Source organism: Phodopus roborovskii, unplaced genomic scaffold (genome assembly GCF_943737965.1).
Source record: "Phodopus roborovskii unplaced genomic scaffold, PHOROB, whole genome shotgun sequence".
NCBI lineage: Eukaryota > Metazoa > Chordata > Mammalia > Rodentia > Cricetidae > Phodopus > Phodopus roborovskii.
In genome coordinates this window covers 18,984,519-18,997,174 of record NW_026126567.1, presented here as the reverse complement: position 1 = coordinate 18,997,174, position 12,656 = coordinate 18,984,519, and the positions used below count along the sequence as shown (strand labels likewise).

Genomic DNA, 12,656 nt, shown 5'->3' with positions numbered 1-12,656 from the left:
GAGCTGTTAAGACCTTGTGTCAAGATGATAGGAACACAGCCTTGATCCTGGAGAGATGGCTCAGCAGTTAAGAACACTGGCTGCTCTTCCAGAGGACCTGGGTTCAGTTCCTGCCAGGTACATGGAGGCTTACAACCACCTGTAACTCTCTCTCTTCTGGCCTCTGCTAGCAGCAGGCACACACATAATGCACAGACACACACATAAACTACTTGTCCACATAAAATATAAGTAAATCTTCAAATATCATTAAATAAGACCAAAAAAAGGGTAATGTCCACACAGATGGCTCTCTAAGAAAATACATTGAAGCAGTTTTTTTTTCTGAAATTAATATTTTATAATCATCGGAAGATACAAGCTTTGATTGTCCTGATTGTTTTTGCTACAAGATTTTTTAAAAATGTTAAATCACTATGTCTGTGTACCAAGTGAGTGCTGAGCCTACAGAGATCAGAAGAAGGTATCAGGTCCTTGGGGACTGAGTTACAGATGGTTGTGAGCCACTGTGTAGGTGCTGGGAATGAACCCAGGTCCTCTGAAAGAGCAGCCAGTGCTCTTAATCATTGAGCCATCTCTCCTGCTCCCACACTGGAATTTCTAAACACTGGATTTTTATTGAAGTAAGACTCATATTTGTTGCAATGTTAAAATGTTTGTTTTATGTATGCTTATATAAATGTCATTATAGAAACAGCCTTGAATTGAATAAATAGGTGTCAGTAGTTCTGTGTTGTGTGTGAGAGAGATTTTTTTAATGTGTATGAGCCTTTTGTCTGTATGTATGTCTGTGTTCCACATGCATGCTTGGTGCTTACAGAGGTCAGAAGGGAATGTCGGATCTCCCAAAACAATTGCAAGCTGCCCAGCTGCCATGTGAGGACTAGGAACTGAATTTGGATTCTCTGAAAGAGCAACCCCTGTTTTTAACCCCTGAGCCATCTCTCCAGCCCCCTGAGATTTGCTTTTTAATGGACAGCTTCCTTAGAAGAGAAGCTAATATCATCAAACCAACACAGTTCTGTCCTATTCTCTCTCTTTTGTGAATAAAAAGAGAAAAAGGAAAGAGAAAGAAAGAAAAAAAGCAGCCATCTAATAGCTAAGTATTGGTGTTGTGCTACCGTTTTAGCTGTCTTCAAGTCTGTTAAATGGAAATAGAGGCTATGAAAGCATAAAAACAGAAACAGTGTTCCAATTAGTATGGATTACTATAGTTCACCCACTAAGGAATTTGGTTTTTTTTTTTTTTTTAATCACATTTCAAGTAAATATATTTTGGAAAACATGGGTTTTGGGTAACCTGGACCTTAATAGGCAAATTTCTTCACTATTCATCCTAATTCTAGAGATTAGCTTTGTCTCCCAGACCTTGCCTGCTTCCCAACTAAATGCCATGCTTTATAGCCACATCCCACAGACTTGTTAGCATTTCCACTTTACATGTGTGGGAAAGGACGTTTTCCTATCCCTCTCGGACCTCACTGAGTTTACTGGGCATATAGGTTAATTTCCCCTTTCTTTTGGAGAAGCTTGTGTGTGAGTGTGTGCTCCTGTCCTAATGGTGTCCCACATTTCTCTGAGTTTCTCTTTATTTTCCTTCCATCGCTTCGCGTTTGTTCTTTGTGCTGTATAATCCCTGCTGATCTATATTCAGCCTCACTGGTTCTTTTTCTTCTTTTCTTCCCTTTAACTGTTGATTTCCTAGAGTGGAATTTTACTCCAGAATTTCTGGAAACTCCTCACAATTCCCATTTTGTTCTTTCACACAGCTTCTGTCTCTTTTTTTATTTTATTTTTTTTTATTTGATGAGACACTGCCACAGTAGTTCTTTCTTTTGCTCTCTTAGCATCTTTATAATGGCTACTATGAAGTTTATCAAATAAGACATTGGGTCTTCTCACAGGTAGTTTTTTTTTTTCAATGTTTTAACCTATCTATCTATCATTTATCTTCTATCTATCATCTATTTATCATATAGCTTCTATCATCCATTTTTATCTATCTCTATCATCTATATCATCTATCTATCATCTACCTATCATCTATCTTGTATCTCCTATCTATCATCTATCTACCTATCATCTATCTTCTATCATCTATCTATATTTATCTATCATCTATCTATAACACAATCCTTTTTCTTTGTTTTATCACATTTTATTAAAAGCTACAGCTCTAAGGCAGTGTAAGTGTAGAGGTTTGGGACATCTGTGTCCCTTTGGTCCTCTGTTGTATTGCTTATTTATCTGTTCAGTGATTTGGTTAAACTATTTTCATTGTTGATGCATTGTTCACTATGAATCACAGGGTGACCACTGGATAGCCCTGGCTGACGTCAAGCCCATGATCCTCCTGCCTCAGCCTTTTAAGTCACTGGATTATGAATGATTAAGCTGTTTCAATGAGGTCTGGCACCCATACTGGCCACCCATAGCTAATTTTGACAATCTGAATTCAGTTCCTGAAACCCTAGAACTCATGATTAGAGAGAGAAGTGACTGCTGAACGTTGTCCTTTGACACATGTTGTGCAAGGCACACACATGTGTACACACACACACACAATGATGATGATGCTAGATTTAAAGGAATTCTTTTTTAAACGAGAGAAGAAAGAAGGCCCCAGTCTCTTGGCTATGTGCACAAGGGATTGAACCACAGAACTGGAGACCTGCTGGTAGGCTGCCTCTCCGGGTGAGAGGCTGTGTCCTTGATTAAAAATGAAGGGGAAAGTATGCTCTGTCTTCTCAGAGAGGAACATCCATCATGCTGAGCTGAGGCTTAGGGAGGGAGGAGTCATTCCCATACTATGGAATCTCAGTGATTTTTCAGAGTTTTATATTTTCCTGAGTAAATATTTCTTCATTGTTGTAGTGAGATATTCACTTTGTCTGCACCTGTGGCACTGACCACGTCCATTGAGGGTGGGGACAGGGGCAGAGGTTACCTGGGGGAACTAGGTCTGAGGAGGGGACTCACCCCTCCTGGGAGTGCTCTCTTGCTGCAGCAAGGGAACAGAAGAGCATCTGGAGGCATCCTTGGGACCTGTGTGTAGGTCTTGCACAGGACCCAGATTCAGTTTCCAATACCCATATAGTGTCTCAGTCACCTGTAACTCCAGCTCCAGGGGCTCTGACACCTTCTCCTGACCTCTGCAGGCACAGACACACACACACACACACACACACACACACAGAGAGAGAGAGAGAGAGAGAGAGAGAGAGAGAGAGAGAGAGATAAATTCTTAAATACTTGTGTGTATATATGTGTGTTGGTAATATGATTTTAAATAGATTTTAAAATCAGTCACACTTGTTTTACTGGGGAATATGTTTATAAGATATTTCATTCAGTCTGAGACCCCCATCTGTGAATGATGCTACCCACTTACAAGGTAAGTCTCCCTCCTCAGTTAAATGTCTGTAAATGCCCTCACACTTACTTAGTAATGTGTCTCTTCGGTGACTCTAAATCTAGTCAAGCTGACAATAAAGAATAGCTCTTACAACTAGTGACATTAAAAATGTTTTGTGTGCCTATTTGCTGTATTTTTAAAATAACATTTATTTTCATGTCTTTTGCCCATTTTTGGTTGGATTGTTTATTATTGGATCCTGGGGGTTCTTTGTGTGACCTCAATATGAGTCATGTGTCCTTCCACTTGCAAATTTCCTTTCTCCTGTCTGCCCCTGGATGTTTTATCCTGTGAGCAGAACGCGTGTTCCTTCTGTTGCCCGCTTCCTTTGTAAGCCATGGATGGCTTTGGCGTTAGGCCTGAGTGTCACTTACTTGTAGACCTCCCAGATTTTCCCTGATTATTCTTTTTCAAGCTGTACAGCTTCCTGCACCCACAATGATGAATCTGTGTGTGAGGGAAGAGGTTCAGGGTGAGAGCCTTCTGCCCCTATAGATAACTAATTGCCCCATTGCATTATGCTGAAAACAATTTCCTGCCTCTGTGTGATTGCCTCTGCATGTCGATCAAAACTCAGGTGGACTGAGCCAGGCATAGTGGCCATGCCTGCACTTCCAGATTAGCTTTTGTTAAGCTAAGAGGAGAACTGTGGGTGGGAGGCTAGCCTTGGCTACAGAACAAGTTCAAGACCACCTGGAGCTACATGCGAGTTCAGAGAGTGGGGCAGGGGCAGGGAGCAATAGGAACACGTCATCGGTCTCCCAGGGTTCAGAAATGGGAGGCAGAAGGATCCTGAGTTTGAGGTCAGCCTGTGATGCGTGGTGAAACCCTGTCTGAAACAAGACGAACAAAACCTTCCCCACCATAGCTTGGTCATGATTTATAATTACACAGAGGCTACTTGTGAAATTTCTAGTGTCTCTCCCCTGGAGCATTAATCTATTGCTGTCCTTATGCCAGTGTCACACAGGCTTGATAATTATACCCATGTGACATGTTTCAGAATGAGGTACATTTTTACATTTTTATTCAAAATTATCTTAGCTTGTTATAATTCCATTCTTTGCCCACATTGGTTTTTATAACAAATTTATGTATAGCTACCAAAAAGAAAAAAACCAACAACAAAAAAAAACAAATCTTGCTACAGTTTTTATTAGAATCGGGTCAATCTTGAATATCAGTTAAGAGAAAACTGTAATCTTTACTATACTGAGTCTTCCAGTCTATGCACACAGTTCCTCTCTTGGTTACTTTTTAATTTCTCTCACTGTCTTTCTAAAATGTAACCTTTGCACATGCTTTTTAGGTTTACAATGTATCCCGCTCACTTTGAGACATTATAAATGGCATCACATTTTTAAAATGCAATTTCTGCATGTCCTTTACTAATGTGTAGGAATACATTTTATTTTTGTAGTTATTTTTCATCCTATGACCTTCTTGAATTCATCTACTAATTGTAGGAGGTTTTTTCATTTTTGTCTGTACTGGAAATCCTCTGGAATCTTCTGAATAGATAATTATTCACGCATAGTTAATAGAGACCATTTTTGTTATTTCCTTTTCAGTCTGCATGGTTTAATTTCTTTGAAAGATATAGGCAATTTAAATTCATTTTTGTTAACATATGCTAATTGCAGAAAGCATATTTCTGTCCGTGCCAATGACGTGCCTTGACCAGCTACCTCCGCATTGCTTTGTTAGGTGTCTAGAAGGTCTATGTTATTGTTGAATAACTGTGCTTGCCTTCACCTTGCTCCTAATGTAAGAGAAAATATTTATTCTTCTCTCTGAAGTATGGGATTCTATGTGAAGTTTTGGTAGGTGTTCTTCATTAACTGTGAATTATCCAGTAGTTTCTTTGATGAATTTTAACTTTTCTCAAATGCCTTTTCTGCATCAAATTGATATGACTTTATTAATTTTCCCTTGGTATGGCAGAACATGTAGATTGATCCTCAAATATCTAACAAATGTTGCCATCATTACAAACTGGGATGGTTTCGGTACACAACCCTCTACATGCATACTTAGGGGTCACGTCCCCCAATGATTTGTTAAGGAATTTTTATATTCTCTTTGACTTTGGCAATAGAATACTACCGCTTTCCTAAAATAAACTGAAGATTTCTTGTGCTGCTAGTTCCCCACCCCCCACCCCCCCAACCCACAGAGGAGATTGAGTACAATTAGGTATCAATTCTTTCTCCATTTCTTGAGAATTCCCTGTAGTTCTAGAATTCTCTTTTGGAGGAAGTATAAAATTATTATTTCAATTCTGTTAACAGTTTATAGAACTGTTCAAATTAGGATTTTATGTTGGATGCATTTTAGTGGTTCTTATTTCTCAATAGGTGAGTCAGGTTTTTTCCTAAATTATCAATTTCACTGATGGTCACAATATCTATAGAATAATGGTGACTCTGGAGTGATGCCTCCCCCTTTCATGGTGATAACATGTTGATTTATTTTCCCCCTCAGTTGAAGGAGCCTTGTCAACTTTATTGATTTAAGTAGCTGGCTAATTCTTAGTTTTGTTGTTTTTGTTTTAATTGTGTTGGGGTTGGGGGGGGGCATTCTCTGTGTGAGTGCAGTGCCCCCAGAGGCCGGAGCTGGAGTTACAGGTGGTTGTGAGTCACCTTACACAGGTTCTGGACCCTGAACCTGGGTTGAAAGCAGTGTAAACTCTTAGCTGCTGAGCCATCTCTCCAGCTCCCTGTCTTGCTTTTATGTGTAGAACTGCTCATGTTGTCATTTATTTTCTTCTCCATATCAAGTATGCTCAGGACCTTGTTTGACTATGGACAAGTAGCTTGTGGTTCTGTTTCTACTGTCTGTTGTGACTTGGGTGTGGCTTTATCTTCAATGCTTTCTTTCACCGCCCCACTTTGCCCATTTTCCCTGATTCAAACCTTCCTCGGTTCATTTTCCCCAAGTCCTATTACTCCCAGACCAAAGCTAGATTAAAGACTTTACAATTCCCAGATGCTGAAGAATCTGTCTTTCTCCCTCTCATACAAACAAGCAAAGTCAACAAAAATAGGGACCTGGGCTGTAATTCATCTGGTAGAGCGCGGTGTGAAAGCACAGGAACCTGGGTTTGATCTCAACACCACCAATCAAACAGTATTAGAGCACTGATTGATTTGCTCAGTGGTTAGAGCACTTACTGCTCTTGCAGAGGACCTGCGTTCCATTCCAAGCATCCACATTGTGCAATTGCCTGTAACTCCAGGAGGATGCAAACCCAGTGTCTCTATCCTTTCCAGTCTCCCTCATTCACAGAGAACAAAACATATGCATCATTTTAAAAATAAAAATACATTTAAAATTAAAACAACCCTAGTATGTAAAATTAAAAAATAAGAAATAACTTAATTTTGCCTGAAAAATATTTACCAAATACATTTCTAAAAGTATATGAAGTTAGGCTTCCTAGATATCAGTGTTGGTCCTTCTGTGTGCTAGGGGGGCAAGCAGCTTGATCTACACTTGACTTCTCTAGTTGTGAAATGTGGAAGGCACAGTACATGCCTCATAGGGTTGCAAAGTAAGTGACTTAATGTGTGTGCATACTCTACAGACGTGTTCCATGCATGGTGAGCACTCGATGGCAGCTAAAGTAAATTAGTATCAGGCATCAATAGCAATAATGTACTATAATGTACGCCAGCAAATATCTTACTCATGACTTAACTAGGATAAGATGGATTTACTTAGAACCATTCATCTTTAGAAGATTTTGTGAGAACTCAACATTTTTGTCTTCTATTTTTTTTTCTTCTGCCTTTTTTGGGGTTGTAGACAGCTCAGGGGAAGCCTCTCTTCTGTGGTAGAATAAATTAAGAAAGCATTCTGTCTTCCTATTGCTCCACACTCTTTCCCTAATCCGTGAGTCATTCTGCCCACCCTGAGTGAGCCCTGCTGTGTCTTGGAGCTGCCCTAACCACAGACATCACGACAGATAAGATTGTTGCCCTGGAGGTCTTCATAGATGTATCAACGCTGGACTGGTCAGTGAGAACTGTTGAACACACACTGAGCCGCAGGCCCTGTGGCAGGGGGTTGGAATTTAATGATCTCTTCCCTTTATAATCCTCACAACAACTTTAGCAAGTGGGCACTGTGGCTTAGGGCAGGCGCTTTTGTGACTTGCCCAAGGTCCAACCAAAAGAGGTAAGATTTGCATCAGAAAGCTCCAAGGATAGGTACAGAACCTCCCACTAATGGTAAGACAGTCGAGACAGTGACATCACTGCCTAGAAATAGTGAGGGTTTCACAGCTGATTAAAATTGCCTACTCACAGCCCAAAGCACCTGTTAGTTGAGGCAAGCAAACCTTGTTCAGTGGCATTTACTTCATATTCCTGGCAAAGCAGTCAGACTAATAATAGGTAGACCCACCCTACTTTCAGCAAGTAAAGATTTGGGGGAAACCTGTGTTTGAGTCACTATTTTAAAACCAGGTGAATCATATTCACCTTTAAAATGACCTGGCCTCCAGAAAATGAGGGGACACATATTCTCTGTAGTGTAACGCAGAGTCATAGGGGAAGGCACTAGTGTGCTGCCTATGATGTTTCCCATCAATTAGCCAAATCGGTAGACATCTGAGCTCCAAGGAGATCAACGTCATGGTTTTAATCTGAAGATGACTTCTAGTTTCCTTACTTGTTGGCAAAATCTCAATCCCATGTTGTTTACAAAGAATGGATGATGGAGTTTGGATGCAATAGCACACAGGTCTTCATTCACCCATTTTCTCGTGGTGAATATGGTCCACTGGTTAGCTTAACCTGCCAGCAATTTAAACCCAAGTCAGTATAGAGCAAAGCATACTTAAAAAGTTATAGGAAACTCAGAGTGAAAATGTGCTGGAGTTTTTTGTTGTTGTTGTTGTTTTGTTTTGTTTTTAATGAATCTGTTTCAAGTATTGAAATGTAGAGGTTTCTAAGAACTCCTTGCTTCAGAGGATATCACCTACTGCTAGGAGTCGACATTTGGTCGTACTTCTTGATGTTAAACTGTATAAAAGGGAGAAACAATTGAGTAGCCATCACAGCTTCAGCGCCTGGGCTAAGAGCGGGGAGAACTGGTCCCTGGCCTACACTGTCTCTGCTGTCTTCCCTCCCTACCACACCACTAGGACCCACACTTCTAAACAGAAAACCAGAACTACAAATAGGATGTGAATTTGGGGATTAGAACCATTGCTTACATCTGCTCCTCATAAGCATCCAAGCCAATGTACATAGACACTGGTTTCAACTGCTGTCACTCAAACAAGTAGGTCCCTCCCCAGCTGTCATCAGTCTGGCATTAAAGGATCTTTCTTTATGGTTTGCCTTTATGTTTGCCAGGCTACCACCAACAGCATCAGAGAAGAACTACTCTGATAAAAACCCATCTTGTCTTTGTTGGAGCTAGCGTGGACGTCAAGTACGACAAAGACAAAGATGGAAGGGGAAGCTTCTGCAGTCAAGCAGATCAGGGTTATTAGTCATGTGAAGGAAGCAGCTTTTACCTCTCTTGAAGAGGTGTTATTCTACAAGTGTAATTTTACCAGTTGGCCCCAAGGCTACTCATATCGTGTGTGTGTGTGTGTGTGTGTGTGTGTGTGCACACGCATGCACATGCATGTTTGAGTGTGCACATTGTGTGTGCGTGTCTATGAGCATATATGAGTGTGCACACATGTGTATATGTGGATGTGTAAGCATAGATGTGTGTGCTATATGCTGTGTATGGATGTGAGTGTGCATGTGTGTGAGCGTGTGTATGTGTATATGCATGTTTACACGTGAGTGTGTGTACATTGTGTATTTGTGAATATGCATGCTCATGCATTTGCACGAGTGTGTGTGCATTGTGTATTCGTGTCTATGGGTGTATATGAGTATATGCACTCATGTACATGTGTGTGTGCATGCGTATATGTTATGTATGGCTGTGTGTGCATGTTGTGTGTGAGCATGTATATGTGAGTATACATGTGTATATGTGAGTGTTATACGTGTGTGCTTGTGAGTATGCATGCTCATGTGAGTGTGTGTGTGTGCGCACATGTAAGCCTTGTAACACCGGCACATAAGGGTCTTTTTAAAACAATCTCCCCTCCTCCCCTTTTAGCTCCCTTGTCTTTTGAATGAATCCACATTTTCTTAAGTGACTTTCTCATAGTACCTTCCTCTGGGCTTCATTTAATTTTGTTTAATTGGCTTCCTGTTAATTAAGAATGAGAATCAACTGGGTCATAAGCATGTGTGCAGAGCTGGAGGTAAGCTAAAGTGGCCCTGGAGGAAATGAAGCTGTAATTTGGGAACAGGTGGGTGGGACCTTTCTCTCCTCTGGTCTGGGTAATTCGGCTGAACTTGGTGTCTGTGGGCTGCGGATCCACTCACTCAGCATGAAACTCCAGCGAGCCCTTACTGGTCAGAGAATCGTGGGCGGCAGGACTTGGTGCCTGGAATGGGGCTTTTACCTTTTTCTCATGATCACCAGGTCATTTAAAGTTGTGCCGTGGTGGAAGTTTTCCAGCCTTCATTTTTCCAAAGGCTCTTAGATAGCGCATGCCTTGGATTTATCTTATGTGCTTTCTATGTCGCATTTCCCGTCAGTATTCTTCAGCTGTTCTATCTTTTACCAACATGCCGTCAGTACACTGAGTGGGTTCCGTTTTAAGGATAGTTTTTCCTACCAATACCCCTTTGAAAGCTGTTTTCCCTCAGTTTATTTACAGGGTAATTTAATTCACTAAGAAAACCACATCATGGGTGTTTTCAGTTTCTTTCTTTGAGTGGAGGGGGAGGGGCTTCATGTTGGGATAGCACGACCATGGGTCACAGCAGTAAGTATTTTCTGGCTGCTGGAGAAAGGACAGACAAGCTTTAACAACAAAAGTTGCAGACACTCGTGAGTCACAACTTTGAGGGCTGAGGTTATCAGGCGCTGTTCACGATGGCTTTGCACTCCATGTGTACACACGTACGCACACACACACAGATGCATGCACACACACGAGCGCACACATCACTGACAGATGACCTATTGAAATAATTTCAGAGCCGGTCTGTGGTTGCTACGACAACCAATGCTCTCTTGGCTTTTATCTGGCCATGTGACAGGGACTTTGACGTCAGCCAGAGGCAGAGTCTGTGCCTGAGTCCGCACAGTCAAAGGCTTGTTAGAAGCTGGTGGATGCTGGACCTTGCTGCTGCGGCTGCTGCTGCTGCTGCTGTTGCTGCCTCTGTGGCTGTCGCTTCCCAGGAGCATGGACTACTAAACCCCACACTTCTGCATGAGGTAACCAGCTTGCCTAGTACACAGGAGTTACGAGTTTTCACAGCCGGTAGTGGTTTCCCCTCCCCTCTTAACCTCCTACAACTTTGTCTTCAGGAGCAGTTACTGATGGACCCAGCCAAAGAATGTGAAGCGGCTTCTAGCCACGAACTTCAGGCAGTCTCTGGAATTTGGTTAAATATGGATTAATGTTCCATGAAGTAGGTTAAAATGTAATCTCCTTGCACAATGCTTGCTGACATACGTTATTTAGAGATTCACATTTTGCAGCACGGGCCAGATTTGCTCCCTTGAATTCCAGGAATCCTCATTCGGTATTGTTCGGAGTCTAATAACTCCAGCCCTGCCTTGCAGGGTGCAGCTAACTTTTCCATGTTGCAGTTGCTGATTCTGCATCAGCCCGCAGCAGTTTGGAATTTGGTTTCTATCTCATTTGCAGCCTGTGCAATTAGCAACAATAGGAGTGGTGAGAAAAGACTTTAGACTCTGAGCGTTGTGATTCTTATTGTGCAAAGGGGCTTTTGGTACCCTGTAAGCAAGAAGGGGAACTGTCAACAGCTTCCTGTTTAGAGAAAAGAATCTTCAGTATGCCAAGGAAGTTGGGGTGGGACCTGTACGTGTGTGTGCCGTTGTGTTTTGGGTGTTACTGCGAAGGGCTTGTTTTTTTGGTTTTTTGGTTTTGTTTTGTTTTTTGTGGTTCTCTCTGAAAACCCAGCAGTGAGTGAAGAAGGGAGGCTAGATGGCCTTTGGTACTGTAGGCTGGCTCCGATCTTTATTCTTAATCAGAATAATTATCTACAGAAGAAAACAATAGCCTGAAACTAAATATTCACTGATGTGAGTTCTACCTCAACTGCAACAAACATTTAAAATGCTCACTAAAAATTTGCTCCCAGTCTTGCATGGGTAATTTGGTAACTCTGACTAGCGAGGATTCTCATTTCTCTATTTCTCTGACACACTGTGCTGGAGGTTGCTGTGCATGCATTGCTGTGGTTCTGCTAGCTTCTTCTGTAGCTTGTAGTTTCAAGGAAACCTCTGGCTCTGAAGCAAGCCCAAGTCTAGATGTATAAACAGGATCCTAAATCTTACAGACTTAACAGACTCATATTTTAGAGTGCCATATGGGATAGAACCAGCATTTGAAGGAGCTAAGACCAGCTCTGCTCTACACATGATGGCTGTATGCTGATGATATGTTCGTTATGTTTTAGCTCTGTGAAAGAATAATTTTTTTTTACTTATATTCCCAGGTGTAGAATTTTAAGTTACACATTTTACACTTGTGGGTGAGGATTTTGAATAGCTCTTAGCTGTCGAGATAAGTGAATAGCTGCTTCCATCGATTATTTCCTAAATAGCTCTCAGTGAGTGTGGACCTGTTTTGAGCAGAGTTTCCGTTAGGCTTGTCCACTGTCTGATGTGCCTGTGTGTAGAATGTATCTCCCCATCATGTAACTCACCTCATGGTTCCAGTAACCCAGAGGCTACTGCTTTAACATGCCAGCTGGTATGTGACATCTCATTTGAGCATGGTGAAGAACGCCAGTGCTGTCATTTAAAAGTACCATCTCTGACGGTAGACACTCACTCGGTGCTCGACTTTTCTTGCTCCGGTTGCTACAATATCATAATTCTTTTTCCTGGTTCTCTCCTGGGGTTTTAAATTCGCAGGAGGATTGTGTACAAAGCCCTTGTATGTGAGACTGAATTTCAGTCACAGAAACACTAGAGAGTTGGTATTGGTGGCAAAATGCCAGTGATAAAGTTGGGGAAATCGTCTCCCTGATGAAGAGGGGTGCTTTCAAAGCCATAGGTCCTTTCTTCATAGAAAAATAGGGATAATGGATTCGTGAGAACCATTTGCCTGCAGCAATGAGCTTGTGTTGCTCTCAGGGTCAAGTTGGTTTCAGCCTAAAAAGATGCCAGTGTGGAATGA

At 41.6% G+C, this 12,656-nt stretch overlaps 1 protein-coding gene across 2 annotated transcripts in view; it reads left to right on the top strand.

Annotated features, from left to right (window-relative positions):
- The window catches only part of Ncald (neurocalcin delta), a 230,945-nt gene that overhangs the window by 146,550 nt on the left and 71,739 nt on the right, over positions 1 to 12,656 (top strand). The window contains exon 1 of one of the 2 annotated variants that reach the window (XM_051202755.1): positions 10,550 to 10,720. The exons of the other annotated variant lie outside the window; for it this stretch is intronic. The gene's annotated coding sequence lies outside the window, so the exon portion shown is untranslated. Of the gene's footprint in view, positions 1 to 10,549; positions 10,721 to 12,656 lie in introns of those variants that run through there. 2 annotated transcript variants of the gene reach the window in all.